Source organism: Hermetia illucens, chromosome 5, assembly GCF_905115235.1.
Source record: "Hermetia illucens chromosome 5, iHerIll2.2.curated.20191125, whole genome shotgun sequence".
NCBI classification, from domain to species: Eukaryota; Metazoa; Arthropoda; class Insecta; order Diptera; family Stratiomyidae; genus Hermetia; species Hermetia illucens.
In genome coordinates, this window is record NC_051853.1 from 63162936 (window position 1) to 63190661 (window position 27726).

The 27726-nt window shown below is 41.2% G+C and overlaps 1 protein-coding gene across 1 annotated transcript in view; it reads right to left on the reverse strand.

The window, feature by feature from the left end:
- LOC119657174 (nose resistant to fluoxetine protein 6-like) overlaps window positions 1-27726 on the reverse strand; it is a 100262-nt gene that overhangs the window by 19356 nt on the left and 53180 nt on the right. The gene's annotated exons all lie outside the window — the stretch shown is intronic.

Consider the following 27726-nt stretch of genomic DNA (forward strand, 5'->3'; position numbering starts at 1 on the left):
AATTTTATTTGAACAGATATCAGTGCTGAAGGTATTTTGAGGCCTGGGCATCAGATGATTTTTTTCAAATTTTCCAGGTTGGTAGTTTTTGAGGATCACCCCGTCAACTTTCCAGCCTCCGAACCGCCCCTTAAGAATTAATGCCAAACTAATATCGGCTTCGTCAAGTACTAAGTCGATAACTTCCATTATTACTAAATTAATTTCATTTATTATTTAATTCCCCCCACCCCCTCTCTTAAAACACAATGAAGAAAGATGTTACTCACTGCATGTGTGGACGATGACAGTTCGCGTGTGACAGACAGGCAAACAAACAGACCGACAGCCTTTCTCTGCCGAGGCTCGCATAGTAATGACTGCGATCAAGTCACAGGGAGCGTCAACTGTCCATGGTTTAAGAATGTAATGCGGAAATAAAGTTCCTACAACTTAACTTTATCAATTGCCAAGCGGCACAGGATCTGCTTAGCCAGAGCATATATGGAAACAAGAGATTGTTCTGTAGAGGGAACAAATGGTAATGCGGAAAATGAATTTACTTGAGCTAAGATAGCAGGATCGGAGTTTCTCTCTGCGGCAAGCGATAGAAAAACTGTTGGAATATGGACATCAGTTGCACCATATTTTCGTCGACTTTAAAGCTGCCTATGAAAGCATAGCCATGAAAAAACTGTACAGGGCCATGAGAGAATTCGGTATCCCTACGAAATTGGTAAGACTGACTAGGCTGACCCTGACCAATGTGCGAGGCCAGATAAAAGCAGCAGGATCACTCTCAAGACCATTCGACATAAACGATCAGGGGATACCCTATCATGCGTCCTCTTTAATCTGGCCCTGGAGGAAGTGATCCATTGATCCGTGATGCTGAGGTAAATTCAAGGGGCACGATCCTCTTTAAGTCTACCCAACTACTGGCCTATTCTGACGATATCGACATAATGGGAAGAACGACCCGAGACGTACAAACTGCTTCCATCCAGATCAAGCAGGCATCAAACCGCACTGGTCAAACGGGAAGAATAAAGATAGGAGAATACAACTTTGAGACCGTTGATAATTTCTTCAATCTAGAGTCAAAAATCACAACTAATAACAGCTACGATGATGAAATCCGCGCACGGTTGTTTTCAGCCAACAGAGTCTATTTCAGCTTACAAAAACTGTTCCGCTCGAAACGTCTCATTATAGGGTCAAAGCTTTTACTGTACAAGATAATGATACTACCAGTCCTCATGTATTTCTCAGAGACTTGGGTTCTTAGCAAGAAAAATTGCGAACTCTTAGCCGCGTTCGAGAGAAGAATTGTCCAAAGAATTTTTGGCCCCCTACATGAGGATGGACGATTCCGTAGCCTACACAGCGACGAAGTCTATCAGCGATACCATGACCGTCCGATTGTGGATAAAATCCGGCTCAATAGGTTACGGTGGGCGGGTTACTTAATCCGTATGGATGAGAATGATCCAGCCCGGATAGTCTATAAGGGCAATGTCTATGGTAGAAAAAGAAGACGAGGCAGGCCCTGCTTGAGATGGAGCAATAGCGTAGGTCAGGTCGCCAGACAGCTTTTAGGGATATCGAATTGGTGGACCTGGGTGCAACACCGGGATATCTGGAGTTCTTTATTAAGGCAGGCCTAGACCGGGTACCGGTTGTTGCGCTGTTGGTGATGATGATGAAGATAGCGGAGATATATGTCTATATAGTCTATAGTTGGTCCGAGATGCAGATTTGCATGATCAGAAAAATGTAACACGCGATTTCAATACCTGGTCTGGAGAATGGGGCAGACGCAAGAGCGCGCAATCTTCCAAACACCAGAAGATCAAACTCATTTTGAAGAGGAGAAATAAGTTCCCTAATAGACATAACATTCGTCATTAAAACTCTGGCTAGGAATCGCCAATTACATGTTAGTGAGCATCACACGCATAACGGTCATTAAGCGATTATCTTTCAAATGGGGCACACCAATACACCAAAGTAGCGCAGAACTGATGACTTTGAAAGGACTTCCAAAAAGCTCGGTGAAGAAACCTTCTCGTACGTATTGCTACAACGTACAAGTTTGTCAGGGAATCCCATGGATATTGTTACACAGATTCTGAAGCGGTTGCAGATGGCTTGCGACGCTTCTATGCCGCAGCGACAAACAGAATCACAAAGTAAAAATCAAAAATCTCATGGAATGCTCAAATCAATGAATATTGTGAAGTATGCTTAAATTTCCAGGCCAGAATATGAGGAGCTACACCAACTATACAAAGTTGCCAGAAAAAACTTCAAACCGCTATCGCAAAAAGCAAACCCATGCATCTTAGGAAGCCCTGCAGGGAAGCTGACTATAACCCTTGGTGTGGCGCATACAAGACATGGCATTATGGCAACCCCAAAACATGTCCCAAGCCACTGAGTGACATAATTAACGACCTGTTCCCTTCGAATATTAATGGCAACCTTCAAGTCAACCCTGATGAAGTACAAGAGGTAAGCGACAAAGAGGTATTCTAAGCGTCCAAGAACATCAAGGCTAGTAATGCTTTCGGTTTAGACAGCATACCGAACATAGCTGTCAAATTGGCAACCGGGATAGCATCAAAAACTTTGGCACCAGTATTTACTGCATGCTTGAAAGAAAGTGTCTTCCCTACATTGTGGAAGAAGCAAAAATTGATACTCATCTCGAAACCGAAAAAGCCACTAGGCGAACCTTCGTGATATAACCCAATATGCACCCAATCGCAGGAAGCGGGTGCATGAGGGAGGTAGTTTATATTCCAGAAAGCGAAATCAACGATCGATACAGTCAATTTTGAAAAAAAATCTGGCTAAATCGGCTATTGAAGGAAACAAATGTTGTGCAATCGTAACCCTCATCGTAAAAAAAACGCCTTTAACTCGGCGAGATGGGGAAAAATCACTGAAATGCTTGCAGGCTGGGTACCACGGTGCTCCCTATATTCTTTTTCTTTTCTGCTGCTCATATGAGGGCCCTAAAAAATATCGAACAATCTATGAAGTACCACAAGGACCAGTCCTCGCACACAACATAATGTTTAACGGAGTGCTATCGTTGTTCCCTTCATCAGTGCTACAAGTCTAAGACTACGACTACGGCTGACTCTGGCTGCAAGTCGTAGACTTGTCGGTACTTGCAAGTATAATAATACTAGCGAAAAGCCAAAACAAATCTTAATTATTTTAAATAATTTAAACGCTAGAAGCACCGCTACTTGCGTAAAGCATAAGCAAAATAGCACGCGGAACAAATACTATACAAGAAAGAAAAGCATTCCCAAGAGCCGCTTCTGCCACGATCCTCCTAGCGCTAGGACGCTATCGGAGATGCTAAACAGTGTGCGCTAAGGCTCTAGAGACCATTGTCCGAAATTCATAGAAATTTTAAATTATTATTGTTGGGTCTTGGAATGGGAAAACCGAGTGCGAATACTGAGGACTACCCGAATCCTTTGGGAAGCTGAAAATTCTACTAAACAATGTTAGGTGCATGCCAAAAACACCACATACAGGAGGAGCAAATTGAGTTTCTGGGCGGCACGGAATGAAATGGCGTATGATACGAAGTAGCTTACTGGCTTGACTAAGAATACTATGTAGAATGAGTTCTGTGCATGCGGTTCATATATTGGTATATCGGTGTATCGATGGCGTTGTGTATATGATTAAGGAATTGGCGTTCAGGTGTGATGTCTTTCTTGCGCAATACAAATTCGAGCAGTGTACCCGCAGACGAACCTTCCGCATTCAGACTTTTTAGTGCCTGCTACGTTGCTGCCCCATCGGGAGAGCTGCGTGGGTGTGAAACTGAGGCATGTGACCCTGCCGCGGCAGGATTTCCATGTCAGCAGGTAACCAAACAGGAAATCTCGATCTTGAGATATATAGGAAAAGGAGGTTTTACGACAGGCCAAGAGGGAAACCGAAACATGGAAAACTAAAAAAGAAATATTGGGATCTTAGCAACCTGCACCAAAAATGCTGCTAGAAGCTGCTGCTAACAAAAACTAGTTGACATTGTGTACATTTACAAATGTATTAGAGACAACACGATTTATCCATTGAACGGAATGTAGGCCAAAGTTTCAAATTTGATTGCTTAACTGCGCCATACTTATTGTAAAGAGTGTTTTCCACCAGCGGAAGGCAAGCAGCCTTCATATCACCCTAATTTCTTTTTGAAACAATGAGATACAACACGCTGTTCTCAATCATCAAGCGATCTATCAAATTTAGTGACCCCATTTTAGAACCAGAGCACGTTGTGATAACAGTTATCCTAGAAGGTTCAGTTTTGGCACACCTGTTGTGAAACATTATTTACGATGGAGTGCCTGCTCTTCATTTCAACCCTTATTAATTTTGCAGTAGTTGCGCCACGAGGGCGTGTAACTGTATGGAAGTGAAACAATCAATGCCTGCCAAAGTAAATTAGACCTAGCTGGCTGAAAGATAGAACCCTTCTCTATTGCCAGTTGAATAAAAAAAAAAGATTGCCAGTTTCCGGGTTGATGGCTAATGACAGAGGGCCGAATTATAGTCATAGGCTACTTAGGGATGATGAAATCTGTGAACAGGAGAAGGACGAAGTAAATAGCGTCATGAACGTACTTGCCGGATCCTACAATTCGATTAAGGATATGCTGGAGCCAGAGCCAAATTGAATTAAAATAAACAGTGACCCCGTTAAAAATATGCTCCAGAAATTAGGTTGACTCTAGAAATCGAGGCAGAAATTACAACGGCGAGGGCAGGAGATACTACACAAAGAGCTACACAAAGAACATCATACGTGGTGAACCAGCAAAACTTTGTCATATTATCAATGGATCCCATCACAACGTCCAAATTGTGTCATTTTTGGTAACGAAGTAAAGGGATATTGGGGTGCCCTCTGAGTAAAACCCACTTAGTTTATTCAGCATTCTGTCTAAATTACCATTGAGAACAACGAAGATATAGCGAAAACGCAAGGAATCTCTTCAAGAGTGCAAAATTTCTGGTACAAAAAGCTAACCAATACATACGACCCATTGACATATATAAATCATCTCAATAATTAGCCGGAGGAATTTCCATCCTTCCCCACTGCGGGAATTAGCCATTCTTCTTTCTAAAAAAGATGCCGTTTAGGACCCCACAGTTACAAAACCGTTTACTTGCTTCCCGGTCCTCTACAAATTTATAAAGTTAATTTTTAATGAAAAAACTAGTACGTACTGAGAAGCTGAAAGTATACCAAGTTAAATCAAGGAATTACAATGGTAGCTCATTATCTATTCTATAGTGGTGGGACAGAGAACTAAAGGCCAAAGAAATCTGTTTAGTTCCTATATCGTTTACGCCAAGGCTTTTGACAGCGTCTCTAATACCTGACGATTGTAGTATGACTGGATCGCATTGATCCGAAACTAGTAAAGTTTGTGGCGATAGCCATGAAGGGTGGCATACTACCTTTGCAGTGCGTTCATCTGAGGCTATCAACACCTCAGGGCTGAACCATATACGGAAAGGCTTTTTGCGAAGGGATTGATTGAACCGCCTCTGGCTTTGTATGATACTGAACCAGCTTTCATGGCTACTGAATGATGCTGGAAGACATGGCTACGCAACTTTATACGGCGTACGTACTAAGTGCGTGTTGAACGTTGGTATTGATGACCATCGTAGAAACCTGTTGCATATAGCTGGTATATCATATTCACCAAAAATATTCGGATGTAATTTGGCGCCAAATCGAAATCATCCGCAAAGTTCATCACTAGCCGCATATCAGGCATAGCATTGGTGTGTGTGTGTGGGTGTGTGGTGAGGGAGAAGCTACAGCTTCTGAGAACTCAAGTCGTATTGGCCCATTGTACTCGCTACCCCCACCTACCCCCTTAGTGGATGTGATGCTACCCGTCGCAACTGGTGAACATCGGCACCAAAGTTTGGTGTGTCGGGCAGCATTTAGACTCTGCCACCTATTATTGTGCGAAGCTTGTTCCCAGTTTTTGAGGACAGACTTAGCCAATGCTGCTGATACTCCAATTGCTGGTTCCGGCCCCGGCATAGGGCAGATTGACCCCTCTTTCGCTACCCCCTACGCCACAGTGACCAAGTACCCAGAGTAGTTGCACCGTATTACATCTATAGATAGAGTTCAAACGGTTTCTGAATTCCTGAACGATGTTCGAAGTGATCAAAGGACTACTTAACGCCCTCAATGCAGCTTCGCTATCACTGCAGATTGCGATGCCTTTGCCCTTCAACCGCTCGTTAAAATCCCACTTCTCGTTTTTATTTGAGAGGTAGACTCCGGCTCCCGAACCCTGTTTTGTTTTTGAGCCATCGGTGTAAAAGACTTCCGTATATCCCGCCACTCAATGCTCTGGGACTTCCCAGTTCTCTCTAGGCTTCAGGACAACTTCATATATTCTTTTTTTGTTGAGAATGCTGGAAGTCCTGAGTCCGCACCCACTTAGTGACGGACCAGACTACTTGCGAAGCAACTTACCTCCTCTTTTTTAGTCTACGGACTCCTCTTTTGGGTTAAACGCCCAAGTTTTCAGTCCACTTCTTCGTTCTTTTTTGAAAACTTGGGTGTTTAACCCAAAAGAGGAGTCCATGGACTACAAAGGAGGAAGTAAGTTGCTTTCCATGTGGTCCGGGCCATCGCTAAGTGGGTGCAGACTCAGGCATCCCAGCATCCTCAACAAAAAATTTACTTCAACCTGGTTTAGGTCATCTCTTCTACCAAACAGATGTATGGGGACACGAGAATCGGAAGGCATTGTAGGAACTGGATTCAGTAGTCTCAGTAACTCTTCCAATGCTCTGTGCTTCCCACATCCGTTGTTTCTCCATAGATCTAATCGAATTAGTCTATGAGCTGCTCTTATTGCAGTGCTTTGAATAAATATAAACAGAGGCTGCAAATTGAGTAGTGCATTCAAAGCTACGCCGGATGTCGTGCTCATGGCACCAGTGATACCCAGACACACAATCCTTTGCAGTGCGACTAATTTACGGTGAACACATTTTTGTCTCAACTTAACCCACCATACTACGGATGCATAAATGAGCATCGGCATAATGATAGCAATGTATATAAACATTACCACATGAGGCCTGAGTCCCCGTGTCGAGGCAAAGATCCGTCTGCAGAGCCCATAAGCTGTGAGAGCTCGTTTCATCTTTACCTGTACATGTTTGTTCCAAAGAAGTTTTTTATCTAGAGTGATAGTATTGGTAACAACCACATTAAAGCCGTGAGCGAAGTATGTAGATTTCTACCTAGAAATTCTAAAAGAAATCCACACTTGGCTTGCTCGGCTGTCCGAATTCCTGCGACATGTGAGGCTGGTACATCTGTCGAGGAAGAAGAAGAAGAAGATAATATGATAATTGTTCCATATTGGATCAGGGCCATGAAGTGTGCACTTCATTCAAGACCATTACGGTACACTACATTACCGTGTAGGAGGCAATGCGGTTAGCATTACGCTCGCACGAGGTTATTACCTTGATTTGACTCAGGTACTTATTCACAGCTGAGTCGACTGGTATCCAAGATGCAGTCACATAACAAATCCCCCTGCCACCAGCGAGATTTGAACCGTAACCTTTCGCTTCGACCACCAAGCGCTCTAACCCCTTAAGTCATCTTGACAAGAACAGAATAAGCGTATTGAATCTGCTCGCTATCCCATAACTGGCGTAAGCACTTGCAATATTGCCGTCAACAAAGTCCGATTTGGAAAGCGTCTACCCAAATGTGGAGCAAATGAATCTGCCTTATGACATCTGCCTCCGATGAGAGCTAGGTGTGCGGAATAAGATCACCACCAAGTTGACTCGTTGCGCACCCTGCGGTAAAAATCAAGAAGCAGGTTTGTCCCTTGCATGCAGCTGTTTTTAATGAAGATTGCGAACTGACCCAATCTTTCAATCCTCTGAGTGGGACGAATTTGGATCAGAAGCGGATCGATGAGTGGAAGTCGAAGGCCATGTATGGTAGATAAGTGAATTGCCTCTGGCAGCCATTCATCGATCTCCTTTTATCTGTTCAATAACCTACCACCACCAACGCCGCTCTATTTTTTTAGGTAAGTAGGATGATCCGAACTTGATTGCTTAGCACTCAATGCTAGTATTAGATAAAGTCCGGCATCAATCGAGTTTGTGGCAACTCGGGAATAACAATTTCTCACCTATGAGCTTCGGATCTCTTTGCTTGTATTCCTATCAAAGTGAATCACAAACTTTTTCTATTAATTCCAATGTGTCTTTCTTTGCTTATTTTTATCACTAAATACTTCTTGATAAAGCGAAAACAACACATTTATCATTATGTGGTTGTGTTGTTAATATCCTCATTACTGAAGAAATTGTTTTAACTCTGCCATGAAGCCGAACAATAACGAATCTCCCGAGAAGGCGACTATTCTAGTAACTACCTACCGCATTGTTTGTTTATACAATAATCCATTATCTAAAAAATGTCACAGACCTCTGCCTCAGAGCACAAACTCTTCTGAAAATCTTAGTCTAAACATATCCATCCATATAAGACGAATATTTGTATAACATTAACCGCCAACCAATTCTGCTTTATATGCATCATGCATGTGATCTCAGAGGCAGCATACAAATTCTGTTTAATTAAAAATCCAAGCTGGGCATTTTTCAGAATAGCAGCACATACAGTCGCCATGAATCAATCACTTTATTCGACTAAGATATCATCTCCAGAACGACATCTTCAGGAATTGTCTAACCTCTTTGTGTTCATTTTATAGCAGATTTTATAGACTCTTCCTCGTTCATGTCCTTCGCTTTCTTGAATTGGAGAATATTTGCATTTTATGTATTCAAAGTGTCTGGAAACTTCCCTTTTGATGTGACATTATTCAAAACAGATTGGATTTAATAAAAAATGCCATGCGTGAAATTATGAGTCCATACGGAAAAGTATATTACAAACTTGACCTTCAACGAAATGTATCTATCTTGTTGGCACATAGAGGTGTACATTCGTACATATCTATGGCAATTTGAATTACATTACACACGCCAAAACTTATTATAAATTCCAAGCACATTATTTGTTTTGCTTCTGGGAATCTTCTATGGTTGTGGGTGAATAAAGCGCATTCTCCATTGTTAACCCATTCAGATAATATGAAATTTTGAAGTTGGCTTTAATCACAAGTTTGTCCGGAATATTGTTTCTACACATGACCTGTGAACTAATAAATACCAGGAACTATTGTCGACACACCTGGGCCAATATATTTAATAGACTCTGAAGAGGGTCGACGTCACAGACAATGATGGCATTTCATCTTTCCCGCGGAGATAATTGGAATAAACTGAAATTTTGCAAATTTAGTCTCGAATTTGCAATCTTTACCACATTTTGGTTGCAAAAACATCCAACAAAATCCACCTAGTTCCTGATTAGAGCTATAACTATTCACACGAAATTTGGTGGAGTTGCTGAAACCCCATACATTGGGTGAACGTTGAGTTTACAGGGGGCTCTCTATTCATGCCATTCCGTGAATATTACAATGTGGTATATCAAGACCTTCATTAGTAATTTATGAAACAGATTTTAATTTTTGGCTTTGGTTAAAAGGGAGGCGACTGAGAACTTTGTAAATCATTAGTAGAAACTACCCAACCCAATTCAATCCAACAATCCAAGTATTTTATCTGCTCAGATAAAGTTTTCAATGTTGTATCATTAAAATTGGGAAGTTCTCTCGAAAATCCGTTTTAAGTGCATCCTAAGAGTATATTTGGGAGTAATGAAGTCCATGTAAATTTATTCCACCCTAAACTGGAAGTCCACGACCCCAAAAATGAATCAAGGTGTCTTTGTATCATGGGGCGACTTTGATTATTTTGCAGAAAAAAGCTACCATCTCTAAGTATAGTTATGAACAACCCCGTCACACAGCATATATATGCATACAAGTTTCTGGATGAAACTTAGGGAAAATCATATTTTTCTTGTATTCGAACATAAATATAATGCAATTACTTTTTATGCTGGAGAACTGCACGGATCTAACATCGAAAATCAATTTCATCCTAAAGGTCGAAGACTGGCGCTCATCAATATTGACTTTCAAAACATCCAATTCTAACTAGTGATAGATTATGTACTGCAACGAGCATTTTCGCCCCTAAAGTGCATACCTTGATAACATTTCTAATAACCCGAATAGTTTACCCGAAAATGTCCATCCTAGTTGAAAATTCTGAAAAAATTTGAGCATCCAGCTTCGATACCAAATGTGATGTCCCTACGCGGTTGCTTGGACCTTGCTAGCCAGTTCGGGAGGTAGACCAGCTCTCTCTTCATAATTTACCATAAGTGCAGCGACATTGAGCATTATCCTTTGGATTTCTTTTGGAAACCCTTTAAACATCATATAAGCATCTCCGCGTATGATCAGATTAATGCATATCGAAAGGAACGACCCGATTTTGCAATTGACGAGAAAAACATTTATGGAAGCATGGTTGGACCAAACTAACATACAGGGCACATGCACGGAATGGACCGCGACATCTAACTTATCAATGCCAAAACGTTATACTTTTACCAGCAAAAAGCACAACTACAGATGAAATAGTAAATTATCTGAGCTTCTTTTAGTAGGTTCCCGTGCTAGACGAGCAACACCGAGAGCCGTAGACAATACTGATCAAGGGATACCTACAAAAAGCTTCGAAGAAACTGCTTAAAACAACTATGCACAGAGTTAGATGAAAAACCCATGGGGAAGCGTTTATGGAGTTGTCATGACAAGATTCAAAATTCAGGCATCTCTACAAATTATTTCTTTCTGAAATCTGTTCTGTTTATCTCCTCAGAAGCGGAGGTGCTTTGGAAATCCTACCCCATCACGAAGAAGAAAGTACCGTGACGGTATGTCAAACAAAGTCCTTAAGCTAGCAGTAAGCTGAGACCAGACATATCTTAGGAATTGTCTAAAGCATGCACGAGGAATGGACCTGGTCTACGTATGGAAATGTCAGAATATTGCTGTTGGCTGGCAAATCTACAGGCGAACCATCATGGTGCAGACCTATATAGCTGTTGGATACTATAGAAAAAATAGTGCAACAGATTACTTCTCTTTATTGAGAGTCTAGGAAGCGCATCAAAAAGACAATTTGACATCCGTGCAGCCAGATCGATGGCATCGCACTAGTTTCTAGTTTAATGTTCAAAATGCATTCGATTCGGCCGATTAGAGCAGGCTTTGGAGGCGATGGGTCCAAGGAGTAGGTTGACCCTGCGGGTGTGCCACCGGGCCCACAGACCTTGAGTTGTATTAATTCGAAAGAATTAGTGCTATAAATGCTGCCCTGGCCTTCACGGTGGTCAAAATAAAGCTGGTGTTTTTTTTCAGTAAGCGTCACGTCGCCGTTTGCATCAAGGTCGGGAACAAGGTATTCAAGACAATGAAATGATGAAAGAGCAGCGATTAAAAAGGATAAAAACCTCTGCAACATTAACCAGAAAATTTCGAAACTTTACTCGTACCGAAGCATTCACAAACGGAGATTTCCAATATAGTAAAAAGAATGATTTCTATGAGCAATTCGCCACTTCTCGCAGGGTTAGAGATCACTTATTTGATCCAGCTGTAGTCCGACAGTCGGTGAGCTATCTTGTTGATCAGATGGCAGATACCTGGCTTAGAACACCGAAACGTATTGATACGCCATCAAAAAGGCTCCTCTTTCGGGCCCTATTCAGGTCATCCGCTACGTACCGAGTGGGAGCCATAAGATCTGGCTGACTGTGGAATCATGTAAGCAGACCGATGAATGGAAGGAATTGAATTTTTTATTTTTGTTAATCGCTGCGAATTATCCCATGTTAACAATCGACCGTTAAAATTCCAAAGAAGGGCGATCGTTTCGAATAAGACAATTGGAGGGGTATATGCGTGCTCCCAACTGTTGAAAAGATAACAGCTAAAATAATTCTGCAAGGCTTGATCGACAATGAGCAGGCTGGTTTCCGCTCCGAATCCTCCTTCATTGACCACATCAACACCCTACGGATCATTTTGGAGCAGTACGCAGAGTTTAGATCTTGTTCTTCATAGATTTCGAGAGACTTTCGATAGTGCGTTTATTCTACGCAGTAGAGGCCTTCAGAAAACTTAATAGTTATTATCAAAGCAACATATGACGCAAATGAGGTAAAATCCCTGAGAAATTTGAAGTTGAAACTGTTTTGTGTTAATGTTTTTTATGTACTGCACATTGAAAGTGGCAGACTGTCACTCAAAAGCTCCAAGCTTTCGTGAAAACCTGTCTCCGAAATATCATCAAAGTACCCTGGCCTGATACTATTTCGAACAAAGAACTTGGTCGAGTGGTGGGTCATCCTGTCGGACGCGGGAAGTGGATAGGCCAGACATTAAGGAAGGCAACAACTCCATTGTTCGCTAAGCCATGCAATGGAATTCATTCTCCTGCGAAAACCAGGGAACTTATCGCCCGGGAGCATTTGGCACAGACCAGTGGGAGAGGAGGGTAGGGTTCATCGAATAATGCCACGTAGGTGTGGTTGATGCCCCACTAATGGATGAATGGAAATCATATATAACATAATGCCAAATATCCGGGGCCAACGTTGAACCCGTAGGTTGCTTAGTACTACAGTGGTGCAGCTCCTTCTAGTGACAGTTTGGGAAACTACACTGCATGCAATGTCCAAGAGGAGAGTGCGGTTTATTGGTACACTATTTTAAGAGGGTGTTGGAATTGTCATTGACATTCTGGTCAATGCAATGACGCACATCTATAATTTCCCCCGAAAGCGCAAAATCGTTATACAGATGGCGATAACGATGAAACGGATGGAAACTGGACAATAATTGATTCCCAATGTCAAGATTTGAATAGAACATTAGAGAAGGTACGGAAAGGAACTATGGCATATATCGCAGTTGCCTACATGGGTTTAAACTTGACAGTTCACCTCGGCGGTATCCTCGAGGCTCACCAGGAAAATAAGTGCCTGGAGGAAATATTGTAAAGAACGGTACTATCGGGAAACATAATTGGAGAAATGCTTCCATACTTAGAAACATGAAGCGCAGGTAATGACATAGTTGACTTGATTCAGTATACGCTGTAGGAAGCAGAAAAAGCGAGCAAAACGTGGTTGCGAATATTTTCGATTGAAAATGTAACTAAAATGCAACTAGAGCTCAGTTCATTCCGCGACGTAAAGGATACGATGATTGTGCGAAGAGGATGGGTATGACTAAAATCCCACATGCTGCTAGCATATCTGCCAATGTCTTTTGCAAATTTTCACTTCCGACAAAGAAGATGAGGAAGAAAATATTAAGTAGAATTTTTACTATAATAATGAGAAGCTTTCATTTTCCCATTCTTCTGTGCTGTAAGATTAGAAGGCAAAAGAAAGACAAAGGAAAGCAGTAGATTTTGATTGATAGACAAAAAGTAAGTTTTCATAATTATGATGATGAAAACAACTTCTATTGACTATCCAAAATACACAACATTAAAAGGTTCTCCTTGACCATCTACCGACATCGCAAGGAAAATTCACGAGAAGAGGATTTTACTCTGCATCTGGTTCGAAGGTGTTGCGTGCATCTGACAAAAGTTAGTCGAACGGTTATTACTGACAACTTTTAAAAGTGGAAAAAAGGGCAGAACAAATCAGACATAGCAACAACGCTCCAGCGATGACTGTATAGTCCTAAAACTATTCAACTATTGTTAGTAATAGTATGAGTACCCCTGAACTTGGTAGGATCATACTCTATAACAGAGGCTACACTGCAGCAAAATTGTATTATTCATGAATGAACTTAAGGGGAATATTGCAGCAAATGACTAAAAATTGTAGTGATATAATATTACTAACTTTATTTGAGGAGATATTGGTATGGGGGTATTTCAGAGCCTAGACATTATAAAGTGGTACCTTTCTGATTTTTTGGTGATTTTTAAGAGTGAGTCCGTGAAAGAAAGAATCATTGTTCAGCCACCGGCCTCCCCCCTTGTGAATTGAATGTTTTGAGACCAGTTTTGAAAAGTACTTAAGGAGACCTTTCATTTGATACAACCCTTTTGCATCTATAGGGACCCCTCCCCTTAACTTCCACGTAGGACGATGTAACTCAGTGTATGCATGAGCGTTCATACTTTCCACTTTCCTATCAAATTTGGTGTCAACAGGTGTAACCATTTCTGAGAAAAATGCGTGTGACAGACAGACAAGCAGGTAACAGTAAATCGATTTTAATAAGTTTTTAATTTAACCCAAAAGCTTTGGCATTCATCTCTTTGATTATGGTATACTTTCCCGCATCTTTACGTTATTGAATAGCCGAAGTAATCTTGCTGCTTGGGCTGCTTAAATTTTAAAGGACGTACTCAAAGATTGCATAAAACTTGTTTTTTACGTTCGAAGGATTTTGTTTCTTTTAATTTCATTGTATGTCAATGATATAGAGACTACGGAATCATTCATCATCCCGTAGTGGGCTAGGCATATTGGACTGGTGCACCTCGCCGCTAAAACGGAGTGATTGGAGTTCCTGGTTAAGGCAGACCTAGAGAGTATTCCAACTTGACTTAGATAGAAAGTGCTCAAACGAATATACTATATTTCAGAACATCAACCGTTTGAAAATTACCAAATTGGACATTCAGATGAGCGTCAAATCTTTTATTACAATTGTCATCGACAAAATACATATAAATGCCACAATAGTGTCAGTTAATTTTAGTTTCTAATGCCACAAACTGCAAAGTTAGCACTAATTGAAATAACTCAATCGGCACAGATGGTCGTTTTACTCATCCTCATAATTCTTCGCTATTTACAAAAGCATTAAGTCCAATGTCAAAATTGGTCAATGTCCTAGCACCGATGCCATGCCAGTTACTAGATTATTGCAGATTGATAGGGTATGAGCCGTGCAATGGTGGGATTTTAGAAGAATCCGGCGACTAAGCCAATTATACCAAATATTACTGTTTTCATCCAGACAAAAATTATTATTTACTCTTCAGTCATCATGGCAAATTCCATGGACAGCAGGTTTACTTTATTCTTATTATGTACATTTACACTTTACAAATTTCTAGCTCTTTTCTCCATGACATAACAAGTAGGCGATATAAAAACTATAAACAACCACAGGTCGTCCGAGTGCTAGAATCATGCTACAGATGCTATCTCCCAACTATCTTGAAAAGTTAAGACAAGGTCATTCGGTGTGGTAGAATTTTTTACTTTTCTCCGCCAGAATTTGAATTTTAAATATTAGTGTAAGGATGAATCACACTAGAACTAAATAGTACTCTCTCCATCCGCACCTCAAGCAAGATAAGTGAAAAACTCTTATTTCAAGGAAGAATTTGTTTTTCTTTGTCTTCAGTGTTAGTTCTCCTGAAATTCGAGGCTTTATTCGATTGAATATATGCTTTTTGGGAAACTATGGTAATCATATAACATCTTTCTAAGATTTTGTGTAAAACAAAGTCTGTTTGTCTGTCCGTCCGTTTTTTTTTTTTTTGAGGTGGTGGAAATCTTTAAAAAACAATGGCCTGGACATGTTAGTTTGTGGGATTTTTACCCACTAAAATCACTCCCGACTAGCCCCCATGCCCCGCGGAATCACCATAAGGCATTGCATCACGGGGTGAAGTCAGCTCACTTTAGCTTCATCACTTTTCTTCTCTACGCAGCGTACGCGGAGTTGATCGCATCTCAATACTCTTGACGTGCTACAATTTTGGGAACCTCTCCCACAGTCTCCTCTAAGTTCCTCCTATCTTCCACAAATCTTGGGCAGTGGAAGACTGCATGCTCTAGGTCCTCTGGGACTCTATCGCAGTTGCGACAATCGAGTGGTATATCCGTTTAAACCTGTGGGGGGGAGATCATCCTCGTGAGAAACTGGGTAAGATTATAGTTGATATCACCGTATCGTCTCTCTAACCACACCTTGATGGCAGTGATCAACATGTGAGTCCACCGACTCTTTTCCGACCGTTCTCAACGCTCTTGCCATCTATTTGCAGATCTCTCCCTCTCGGCGTTTTTCAGCTGCGATAAGTGTATTATATTGTATATGCTCGTCATCTCAGCTTCGAAGATGTCAATGGGCGTCATTCTCGAAACGACGAAGGCATCCTGAAGGCAGAACACACCCTTAGGACGTCCTCCTGTAAACTCCACTTAATTTATTAGCGTTAAGTGACATCTGCAAGGCCAACTCCCCAAACTGAGGTCGTATGGAGTATGATCGAGCTCACTACCCTGGCTATAAGCAGCATACAGGTATACCGTGGCCCTCCCACGTTCGGTATCATCATTACCAACGCCATACTTGCAGTTGATGCTTTACCGCACGTATTGCCTATAATTGAGCTTCTTGTCTACCATCACTCCAAAGTATTTGATCGATTATTTGTAATAGGAACCGCCTCCATATTTTCCTCCGAAAGTCTTAAACCAAAACCCTCTAGCCAACTCTTAACAGGACTGATTGCGTCGCCTGTGTATTACTTAGCATCTTCGAGATAACTTGCGAACACAACGAGTGCTTTGTCGTTGGCATAACTCACAACCGTGTCTTCCTGAGGAAGTGAAAGATTAAGTAAATCGTTGTACATGATGTTCCACAGGGGTGGGCCCCACATGGAGCTCTGCGGGATACCTGCGGAAACATCGGTGTCATACCAGAGCCTACTTTCAGCTAAATAACTACCGAAGATAGCAGCAAGATAGGCAGAAATACCGATTTTCGCTAGGTATTAGATTCCAATTGACCGAATTGAATGCATTTTTCGCATCTAGGGTTACTACCACGAAATATGTGCTGGTACTACCTTTTCGGTCAAGCCAGTAACCAATTTGATAGGATCTGGCTCAACGGAACCCATACTATGCATCTGAAAGGCCCTCTTGGCTCTCAACAACCGGGTTTGTGGTGGGGGAGAAGCTATAACCTCTAAGCACTTAGACCATGGTGACCCATTGTATTCGACTCCGCCGTTTAATGGAATATCCCCGATTCGTTGGTGTATCGCAGGCTTTCCGTTAGTGGATGTGATGCCACCCTTTGTAACTGAAGCAGATCAGTACCAAACATTTGATGTCTGATGCGTCCATAGGCGTGGATTGCGTTCCTCATTACAGGAGGGACACCTATCGTCTTCAATAATTGCTACTCTGAACATAAGTTCAACTAGTAAATTATGGTCTATCAAAATGCCTACGATACTCCTGCGAATCTTTCTGCTTTCCAACAGGATAAAATTTGAGGTATGCAAGTTAGGTTCTGACAGGAAAATTTTGGTATGCTACCAACATTTACGCTTTGCCATCTGTTATGGGAAGCTTATTCCCAGTTTATGAAGACAGTCTCAGCCAATGCTAGTGATACCCCAATTGCTGGTTCCGGTCTCGGCATGGGGGGGATTGGACCCTCTTTTGATAAGGCATTCGAGATTTCATTTCCTTCTACCCACTACCAGCTACCCAGAGTAATTCCACCTTTAGAAATAGAGTTCAAAAGGCTTCTGCATTCCTGAATGATTTTCGAAGTGATCAAAGGACTACTCAACATCTTCAGTGCAGCCTGGCTATCGCTGCAGATTGTGATGCGCCTGCCCTTCAACCGCTCGCCAAAACGTTGCATACTGTCCCAGACTTAGTCAGCAGTCTCTGTCCGCTGTCTTTCACACGCACTTTTCTCAGAGGCGGTTGTACCAGTGAGTTACATCGTCCTATGTGCAAGTAATGCACATTCAAAAGGGAGGTGTAACACTTTTTTCACCCAATATCGTCATATGCGGCATCAAATCAAAGATCTCAATTATCACTTTCCAATCCTAGCTCCAGTTCTGAAACTAAATGCACAAGGAGGGAGGAAAGAGCTGCGAAGTGGTCATATCCTTCGCGAAACTCCCACTATACGGTGCCTAGGCTCCGAAATACCCTGCAGGACTCACTAACTGACAAAGTTATAGTAGATCAAAAGCACTTTCATCTTGTATGACCAAAAGTTTCATGTTACCGCCTTCGGTGGTTTAAAGCTAGACCGTCCTCGTGATCTGAAAGTGGTGGACAAACACCCTTTCACATAAGTAACCTACCCCCATGCCAGCAGTGCAATGAGGATGAAATCCAGTGTAATCCAATGCACTTTTTAGATACGTTGCGTCAGAGTATTCAATCCAATTCACCAGTTGTATAAATAAAACTCTCTTAATATAAGTTGCATTAAGTGGACAAGTTTTTGTTTTTTTCCTCTAGATGCGTAATCTCGTAGCTAGTTGGGTACTGGACATCTCAAAATTCAGTAGAGGTACTACCACTCTTTTATCCTACATCTTAATCTTAAAAGTTTTATAATGGCCGTACCCTAATCATTTTTATTATAGTACTTAACACTTACTTGCAATTAATCGGAATAACTGGGTCTTTGGGTTTTATCTGCCTAAAAAAACAAGTTTTCCTAGCTATCAACTGCATAACCTCTTTCAATATTTCTACCTGGACCAATATATCTCCGTCCTCCATTAGGTATGTCTTTCGTTTACTGTCGTTCAACGAGTCCCATACCATAAATGATTTTGGAGTGCATCATTGGCTAACGTATTATTATTATTTATTAGTTCAAAATGTTCCGTGGCGTTCGACGGCTTTAGAATTTTTATACCCAAAAAAGTAGAAAAACCTCTGAACACGGGATTTTGGAACATATATCGGTCAAACGTAATTTTTCCCAGATGCCTCTTTTATCTCTCTTTTAAAATCATTCATTACAGAGCCAAGTTTTAAGTCTATTGACAACTGGTTTTGATTACGGCGCACAACTCGCAACTCTATTGACCACGTGCATCCACAAACAAGCCAAATATAATATGTTGCCAACATTCACCAACGAGTTGCAAACATTTTGTTGGCCCGTTTTTACATTATCTAATAACCAAACTTAAAGCTAGATTTGTCGCGCATAAAATTTCATGAGTACACCTTCAAAGAATGTGTGTGATCAAGTTGTTCGTTTGAGATATTGTCAGGCCAGCGTACCCCGATGCTACTACCAAACAGATAATGACGAAAGCTTGGAACTTTTGAGTAGCAGTGGAGTTCACTTTCTACATGCTACTCCCATATAGTAACCCAGAAAGAACACTAGCGCAGAGCAGTCTCAACTTGATCTTAGTGTTGAGATAACTGCACTTCCAGATTTTAAACAGGACAGTGAACGCGGATCTAGCATTGTTAATGCGTCAGGCAACATCTACTTCGGTCTCTCCGTCGGCGGAAACCACGTTTTTTAGCTACGCAAAATTTATCGTCGCCCTCGATGCTTTACCCATTAATGCAAATAGGGAGAAAGCTATGACCCGTCAGACTGAGAACCTTGTTTTGTTGGTGTTCATCTTCAGTCCAACTCTACTTGCCTCTGTTTCCAAATCCAGAGCCATTTGGCCATGGTCCATGACCTGGCAAGAGAACAAACATCAACGTAGTTGAAGTGTTTGAGGAAAGATTTCATTGTCCATTGAATTCATTGATAGCATGATGAACGTCGCCGATAACAAGGAAAAATAATATCGGTGGCAGCCCTGGCGGGATCCGCAATTGACGTCAAATTCCTTCGAGATTTGTCATTTTGTGTCACCATATGTCGCTCTTATAATAACTATTAGTTTCTCCGGAATGCTTCCCCTACGTAGAGTACTCTAGATACACTCCCTGTTCACCCCATCGAAAGCTTTCTCGAAATCGATGAAGAGCAAGATCTAAACTCTGCGCACTGTTCCGAAATGATCCATAGAGTGTTGATGTCAATGCAGGAGGATCCCGAGCGAAAACCAGCCTACTCTCTGTCGATCAAGCTTTCGAGATGTTCTTTGATTCGTTCCAGGATTATTTCAGCTATCATCTTTGCGCACCCGTCCACTTGTGGCGCTCAAAACGCGTGCCCTTTTCTGGAATCTTAAACGATCATCCCCTTCTTCCACTTTCTAGGAGAAGTCTCGGATTCCCAAGATTTCCCTACGTCTGGAAGCAGCAGATCGAAAGGAACTGCAAGTACAGCGATAAATAACTCTGCGGGGAGACCGTCTAGCTCACCGGTATTACTCCGTTTGAGTGCATTGATGGCCAAAATGATTTCTCGTCTGCTTGGAGGAACAGTCCGTATCCGCATGTTAGATGGTGAGCCCTTACGACCATTAGATGGTGATCCCTTACCCCCCCCCCCCCCCCCGTATGTCAGCGTCTTTCTTATTATGCACATCCAGAAGACAACTCCTAAGTTTACTACTGATCGCGAGGTGGTCGATCTGATTGGTCGTAGGCGTCGGTCGGTTGAAACTTTGTTACCAGCTCTGTGCTCGAACAATGTGCTTCCAATGACGAGACGGTTGAAGTTGCAGAGATCCACGAAACTCCCACCATTTACGTTACGGTCGCCAAGACGGTGTTTTCCGTATCGAAGTGAGATATTGTCACCTTGGCATTCAGAACACCCAAGATGATCACAATGTCACCTTTAGGAAACTTCCCCTAAATTGCGTTTAATTGCTCGTTATCGTTAGTGAGTAACATTATACAATTGTAATGCTCCTTAACCTGGATCGAAACTTGCAGTTAGAAGTGTATCAGAAACCGGCTCCCAGGTCAAGAGGGCGCCCCCTGCGGTAGCCGTCAGAAGGAACCCAACACCTCGTCTGCTACCACTTGGATTTCCTTGTACTCTGGAAAGCGCAATATTGAAAGAGGAAAAGGGGTACTCTCCAAAGTCCTTTCTTCGCTTAGGCCCAGAATATCCAGTTTATGCCGCTAGAATTCTCGCTCAAGTTCCTACCATCGTTGAGGAGCGTGCACACCTTCCAGAAACCAATCATAGTCCGTTTTCGATAGCCAAAGGTCGCTGCCGTGAGGTCAGTCCTTTCTGAGGTGCTGTTCACGTTTCGGTATCAAGAAAGTTTCAAAATTTGGGGGTTGCTAGTCTGAAAATTCCTATCCCTTTTAGTCGCCTCTTACGACAAGCAAGGAAGGCTTTTACAGTATTCATAAGCCCCAACTCGCAGAACATAAGTCCGGGTAATAACGCCTGCTTAATCATTGGTTACCATTTGTTAATGGACTTTCAAGTACCTCCATGATGACTACTGCCTTCTCTTTGTCATCATGTAAGTAAAGATTTTCGATTGCTTTTTCGTAGATTGCCCGAATTTTTTGTTTAATCGATTATAATATTTTATGATATCTCCTCAATAATTAGTTCCTTCTTCATTGTTCATGCAAATATCTCCCATCTGCATATTGTAGTTTAGTGCTGTTCCACCTTAGGGTTCTAAACCGCACTAAGATTTTTTTCGAGATAATCCTTTTTCTAGCTTTTCGTAGTTATAGGCTGAGTTAACCAATCTATTAATAATATAAAACTTTCTCCGGATAGGTGGAGGACACGTGTTTCTCTCCATGATGAGTATAATTAAATGTAACAAAGTGTTTCAATTTTTAAGGTTTTGTGTAAAGCATGGCCACTTTCCTCGGAAACGCTACATTTGGTGGACATATTTAACAATGAAATCTCACGCCTGCAGTGAATGGCATAAATTTATGTTGAGTTAAGAGGATTCCACATAGGAAGAAAAAACTGGCATAACATTTTTTCTCCGAATATAGATATGTATGTGCAATACAAAATGAAAGATATTGATTAATACTTTCTACATTAGGATAATTTTTACATTATTTGCTAGGGTAGTGACTCGAAGGCAGACAGGACTCAATCTCAGAAATTTTCAAAACGAAAAATCGGTGCGACTTTCCCTTAACAGAATAATAATAATGTAAGGTCATACCTTCATATCAACTCACTAATCCTAAGGCCACCATATTAAAATGGAGCAAGCATAGCCTTTCATACGTATTTATAAATCTTAATTTTATTCCTATATAATAATGTTTATATAAATCATTATACAAATATCTTAAATACGAGATGCAATAATTTGCGAACGATGAAATTTAATACTTGATTCTACCAAATATACGAGCAATACCTTCTTTTCTAATTCCTCCGAAGCGATTTTAAAATGTTCTAAAGAAAAGCAACAGCCCACAATGAGTATTTACAATAAAACACGCCATTGCCTCAGGCAACACTCAGAACATCATTAGCACCAGCACTAAATATTGTATCTGAAGTTCTCATATATAAACCACATTTCAATTTCATTTTTCCCACGGGAAAGAGCATACCATCAAACTTCACATTATAAATGAATAAATCTAATAATGAAAAATTAAGCTTATTCCTTCATTTAAGGAGACTAAACGTAAAATTCATAATGTTTCTCATTCCCCGCCATTAAAAGATTAAAATCATCTTTACCTTCCGGAATTTACTCGGTAACCACAGAAAGGCTATGTGAACCGCGAACAGTATGCGAAGTCATTTCTGCGTCTTAATCAAAGCGAATGACAGCAAACGGGTTAATAAAATTGCAATAAGTTAGGCAGAAGCATAAGTAATAGTAAATGCGACATATGCAAAGTCTTACAACACGTTCGAGCCCCTAAAAGGCATACAAATGAGCGTTAATGGCGCTCCATACTGGTCTGTCGCGAGATTACTGGGGCACAAAAACTCTAATAAAAATTGCTTTCTCATTACAAACAAATTCAAACTGTAATACCACAATATTTAGGCTTCACAGTATTAGCTCCCATCCATTTTCAACAAGTTATGCAGTTATAAATGTTGTAATGTATTTTTGTTCGAGAGCATTATGGTAGAAGAAATATTAAGAGTATGGGATAGTGGAGTGGATATTTTTTTATGTAATGTCAAAAAGCAAAGAATATGATAAGATCTATTATGTACTTCGTGCATATTGTTTGTTATTTTAAGTTGGCTCTGCAGTTCAGAACAACCCCTAAATATAAAGGATCTCAACCCTGCATTTGCCCGCATTGCAACTGAAATCTGCTTCGGAAAATGCTAATCATTTTTCATTTGATGCCCTGCAGGCTATATTCGCTATTCTGTTTTAGATGTATAGGGACACCCTCCCCCCTCTCTTAGTTCAATATAGAAGGATATCTTTTACTGCGTGCATGTAGGCTCACAGTGTCAACCTTGTACCAAATTTCATGGCAGTAGATATTATCGTTCTGAGAAAACTGTATGTGACAGACAGACAGACCGATAGTAGTGAAGCCAATTTTATAGAGACTTTCCAAAAAACCTTGGACACGTATCTGTATTTACGGTATTTTGAACCTTGTAGACCATATAGGGAGAGTTTCATGTTTTTCAGTTTTTCGGTTGGGTAGTATCAGAAGGCGGCTTTGTCAAATAAGTGCTCACTTTCCAGACCCTTCGATCCCCCTTTTCACAAATTAAGTCAAAAATATTATCGTTTTCGAAAAGTACTTATTGTACTAATCCTGTAGGGCTATATTAGATGAAAAAATACACCGCCGTCCCAAAATATGAGAACGCGGCTCCTTTAAACGCAAAGTAGAACGATGTTTTTCACTGGGGTTTCACAGCTCTCACCTTCCCACTAAATTTCGGACGAGTAACCGTTCTAAGGAAATATGTCACATGGCAGATAGACAGATTGACAGATGCACGGACAAACAAACAGACAGGCAGTAAATCGATTTTAGTTTATTGTGTTAGGATAAACTTCTAAAATATGGAAATATGCAATTATTAACTTCATTTGAGCAAGTATCCGAATGGGATATATGTTGGGGTCTAGATTTTTTACAGCTGTATTATCAAGAATTTTTTCAGTTCTTTCCGTTGAATAGGCGAGAACGAGACCTTCTACACTTTTCGGGGCACACATTTTGAGAACTCACACCCCAATGTTTCACCTAGTATCAAAAATAAGATCAGTTCAGAAAATTACTAATTGAGCCTTTTCATTTGATACTACACATGGCCAAAGTCTGTGATAAAAAAGATATAAACCCACCGTCATTTTATGTAAAGGGATTCACAGACCGCACATTCTTACCGAATTTCGTGACAATTAATTTACCCATTTCCAAATAAGTCGTAGGTGACAGACAGACATTGAATCGATTCTAACCAGGTTCCGTTTCACATAAAACTTTCTTAACGAAATATTCAATCATTGAGCACGCGAATGATTGAATATTTCGTTATCATTAAAATAAATTATCATCATCATCAACGGCGCAACAATCGTATCCAGTCTAGGCCTGCCTTAATAAGAAACTCCAGACATCCCGGTTTTGCGCCCAGGTCCACCAATTAGATATCCCTAAAAGCTGTCTGGCGTCCTGACCTACGTCATCGTTCCATCTCAGGCAGCGTCTGCCTCGTCTTCTTTTTCTACCATAGATATTGCCCTTATAGGCTTTCCGGGTTGGATGATCCTCATCCGTACGAATTAAGTGACTCGCCCACCGTAACCTATTGAGTCGGATTTTATCCACAACCGGACGGTCATGGTATCGCCTTATGTAGGCTACGGAATCGTCCATCCTCATTTAGAGGGCCAAAAGTTCTTCGGAGGATTCTTCTCTCGAACGCGGTCAAGAGTTCGCAATTTTTCTTGCTAAGAACCCAAGTTTCCGAGGAATACATGAGGATTGGCAAGATCATTGTCTTGTACAGTAAGAGCTTTGACCTTATGGTGGGACGTTTCGAGCGGAACAGTTTTTGTATGCTGAAATAGACTCTGTTGGCAACGGTCTCAAAGTTGTAGTCTCTTATCTTTATTCTTTCCGTTTTACCAGTGCAGTTTGATGTTGTTGGTTAGTTGGTTTTTGATGCAGTCATTGCCACCATATGTTCTGTCTTGCCTTCATTGATTTTATTGCAGCCCAAGATCTCGCACTAATTGCCACCTGATGATGGATGAAGGCAGTTTGTACGTCTCGGGTGGTTCTTCCCATGATGTCGATGTCGTCAGCATAGGCTAGTAATTGGGTTGACTTAAAAAGGATCGTACCTCTTGCATTAAAATAAATATATTTTTCAAATAGAGTAATGCTATATTTCTTTAATAGGATGTAATGTTTTAAACCCTTATACACCTCGACGCGCATCCTGCCCAGACAAAGAAGGAAATCTAATTTCCGACAGAATGGGCATGTTGAAGCGATGGAATGAATATTTTGATGAACTGCTCAACAGCCAGAATACCGGAGAAAGGGAGTCCCGCCAACTAAAGTCGACGGAAAAATCCTACCACGACCAAGCATGGGAGAAAAAGTCCGTGCAATTCATCGGCTTCAAAACCATAAGTCACCAGGAGCCAAAGAAATTACAGCCGAATTGGTTAAATATAGAGGCGACAAACCACACAGAGTGGTTCATCAACTAATGCCCAAGGTGCGGAATAGCGAATAGATGCCTGACGACTGGCAACGTGGCATTATCTGTTCCATACAGAACAAGTCGGGAAACCGGAAGCTGGACGCTTCAAGTATTAAAAGTTTTGTGTATTTATTTTATAAAGCGATTTGAGTGTGCATTCATCTCATTATTATCCCCCACCTAATACGCAATATATGCATGTAATATGTTGGAATATCCACTTTCGCGTGATATTAACATTCAAAGTCTTAAGTTTTCCCTGAAACGGCAATTTTAACTTGTTACAACTTTGTTAGTAATAGCGTAATTTCCACCAAACTTGGCAGGACTTCATACTATAGCCTACTTTGCTGCAAAATTTCATGATTCTAGGATGACCTTAAGGGAGATTTCGCAGCCAATTACTAAAAATTATAGTAATATACTATTATTAACTTTATTTGAACAGATATCGGTATGGAGGCACCATATAGTGGCATCTTCCTGATTTTTTTCAGATTTTTCGATTAATTAGTTCCCGAGAACGGATCCGTTAAAGGAATGATCATTTTCGACCCCCCACCTTTCCAGCAAAGGTCAAAACTGGGACCGGCTTCGAGAAGTACTAATCAAAACCTTTCATTTGATGCCCCACATGACTGTATTCGGTAAAAAAATGTACACCCCCTTTTGCATGTATGGGGATCCCCCCCCCTTAAATTCGACATAGAAGAATGTCACTTCCCGTATGCGCAAGTTAACAGTTTCGCTATAGCCGTCTCAAAGAAAAATACGTGTGACGGACAGACAGACAGGCAGTAAACCGATTTTAATAACATTTTGTTTTACACAAAACCTTAAAAAGGCAGAGGCAGATGTCACACAGTGCACCAATTATAGAGGTATTACGTTGCTGAGTACCATCTATGAGGTATTCTTCACTGTCTCGCTAGACGGGATAAATCTATACACCCAGAACACCATCGCCACACCAAAGAGGCTTCACTCCAGGCAAATCAGCAGCAGCTCAGATTTTCTCTTGGTGCCAAGCGATGGAAAACTTGTGTTGTTGGAACTTGTCTATCAGTTGCACCGTCTTTTCATCGACTTTCGACCATCTATAACAGCATAGCCAGGGCAAAACTGTATACGAAATTGCTAACATTGATTAGGCTGACCCTGACGAATGTGCAAGGCCAAATAATTGCAGTAGGATCAGGATGCCCCATCATGCATCGTCTTGAACCTGACCCTGGAGAAAATGATTCGCGATGCAGATGTAAATGTGAGAGACACCACCCTCTTCAAGTCCACTCAACCACTAGCCTAAGCTGAGGATATTGACACTATGGGAAGAACAACCGGAGATCTACAGTCAGGCAGATCGAGCAGATAACCATCGGGGCGAGATCTTGGGCTGCAGTACAGCTTTGAGACCGTTGAAAATTTCTCCTATCTAGGGTCGAAAATCACAACCGATAACAGCTATGATGATGAAATCCACGCACAACTTGACCAAGTTGTGCATTATGTTATCCATTATCCCCATACCGAATTTGGTACTTCTGGGGTGAACATAAGGGGGGGTTGCCGGGTAAATTTCTAAAATGTGGAAATATACTATTATTAACTTTATTTGTGCAGATGTCGGAACCGGATGTATTTTCGTAGAGATGCACAACTGTGATTTTTTTCAGATTTTTCGGTTAGATAGGTTCTGAGAACAAGACCTGTTACACTTTTTGGGGGTCATATTTTGAACCCCCACTCCCCTATGTTTGACCCGATATCAAATATGGAACTAGTTTCGAAAAGTACTAATTGAGCCCTTTCATTTGATAGCCCACATGGCCACATTTTATGAAAAAAAAGTTTGCACCCTCCATTCACAGGTATCACAGGCATTTGTGAATAATCGGTCTAGCCGTTTCCGAATAAATTGGGTGTGACAGACAGACAGACAGACAGACGATATTTGAAAACAAAATCGACGTTGCTATTATCTGCGAGCAGTACAAAAATCTAGACAGTGGAGTTTGGGTGGCGGATAAGAACGGAAAATAAACGATATGGACTTGCGGAAATCGACGCATAGAAGAAACCACGAAGATTTTCGAGAGTGGCTTCACTAGAGCAAAAATGGGCCGAAGATATATTTACAGCTGTTATGCGGCTCCATGCCTTATGAGAGATTGGTTCCATTCTTTGGTAGAAAGGCTAGCAATGGATGCAAACCACCATAGTCCTAAGATAGTGGCTGGCGATTTCAATGCATTGGCTGAAGAATGGGGCAGCAGAGAAACGGACGCAAGAGGAC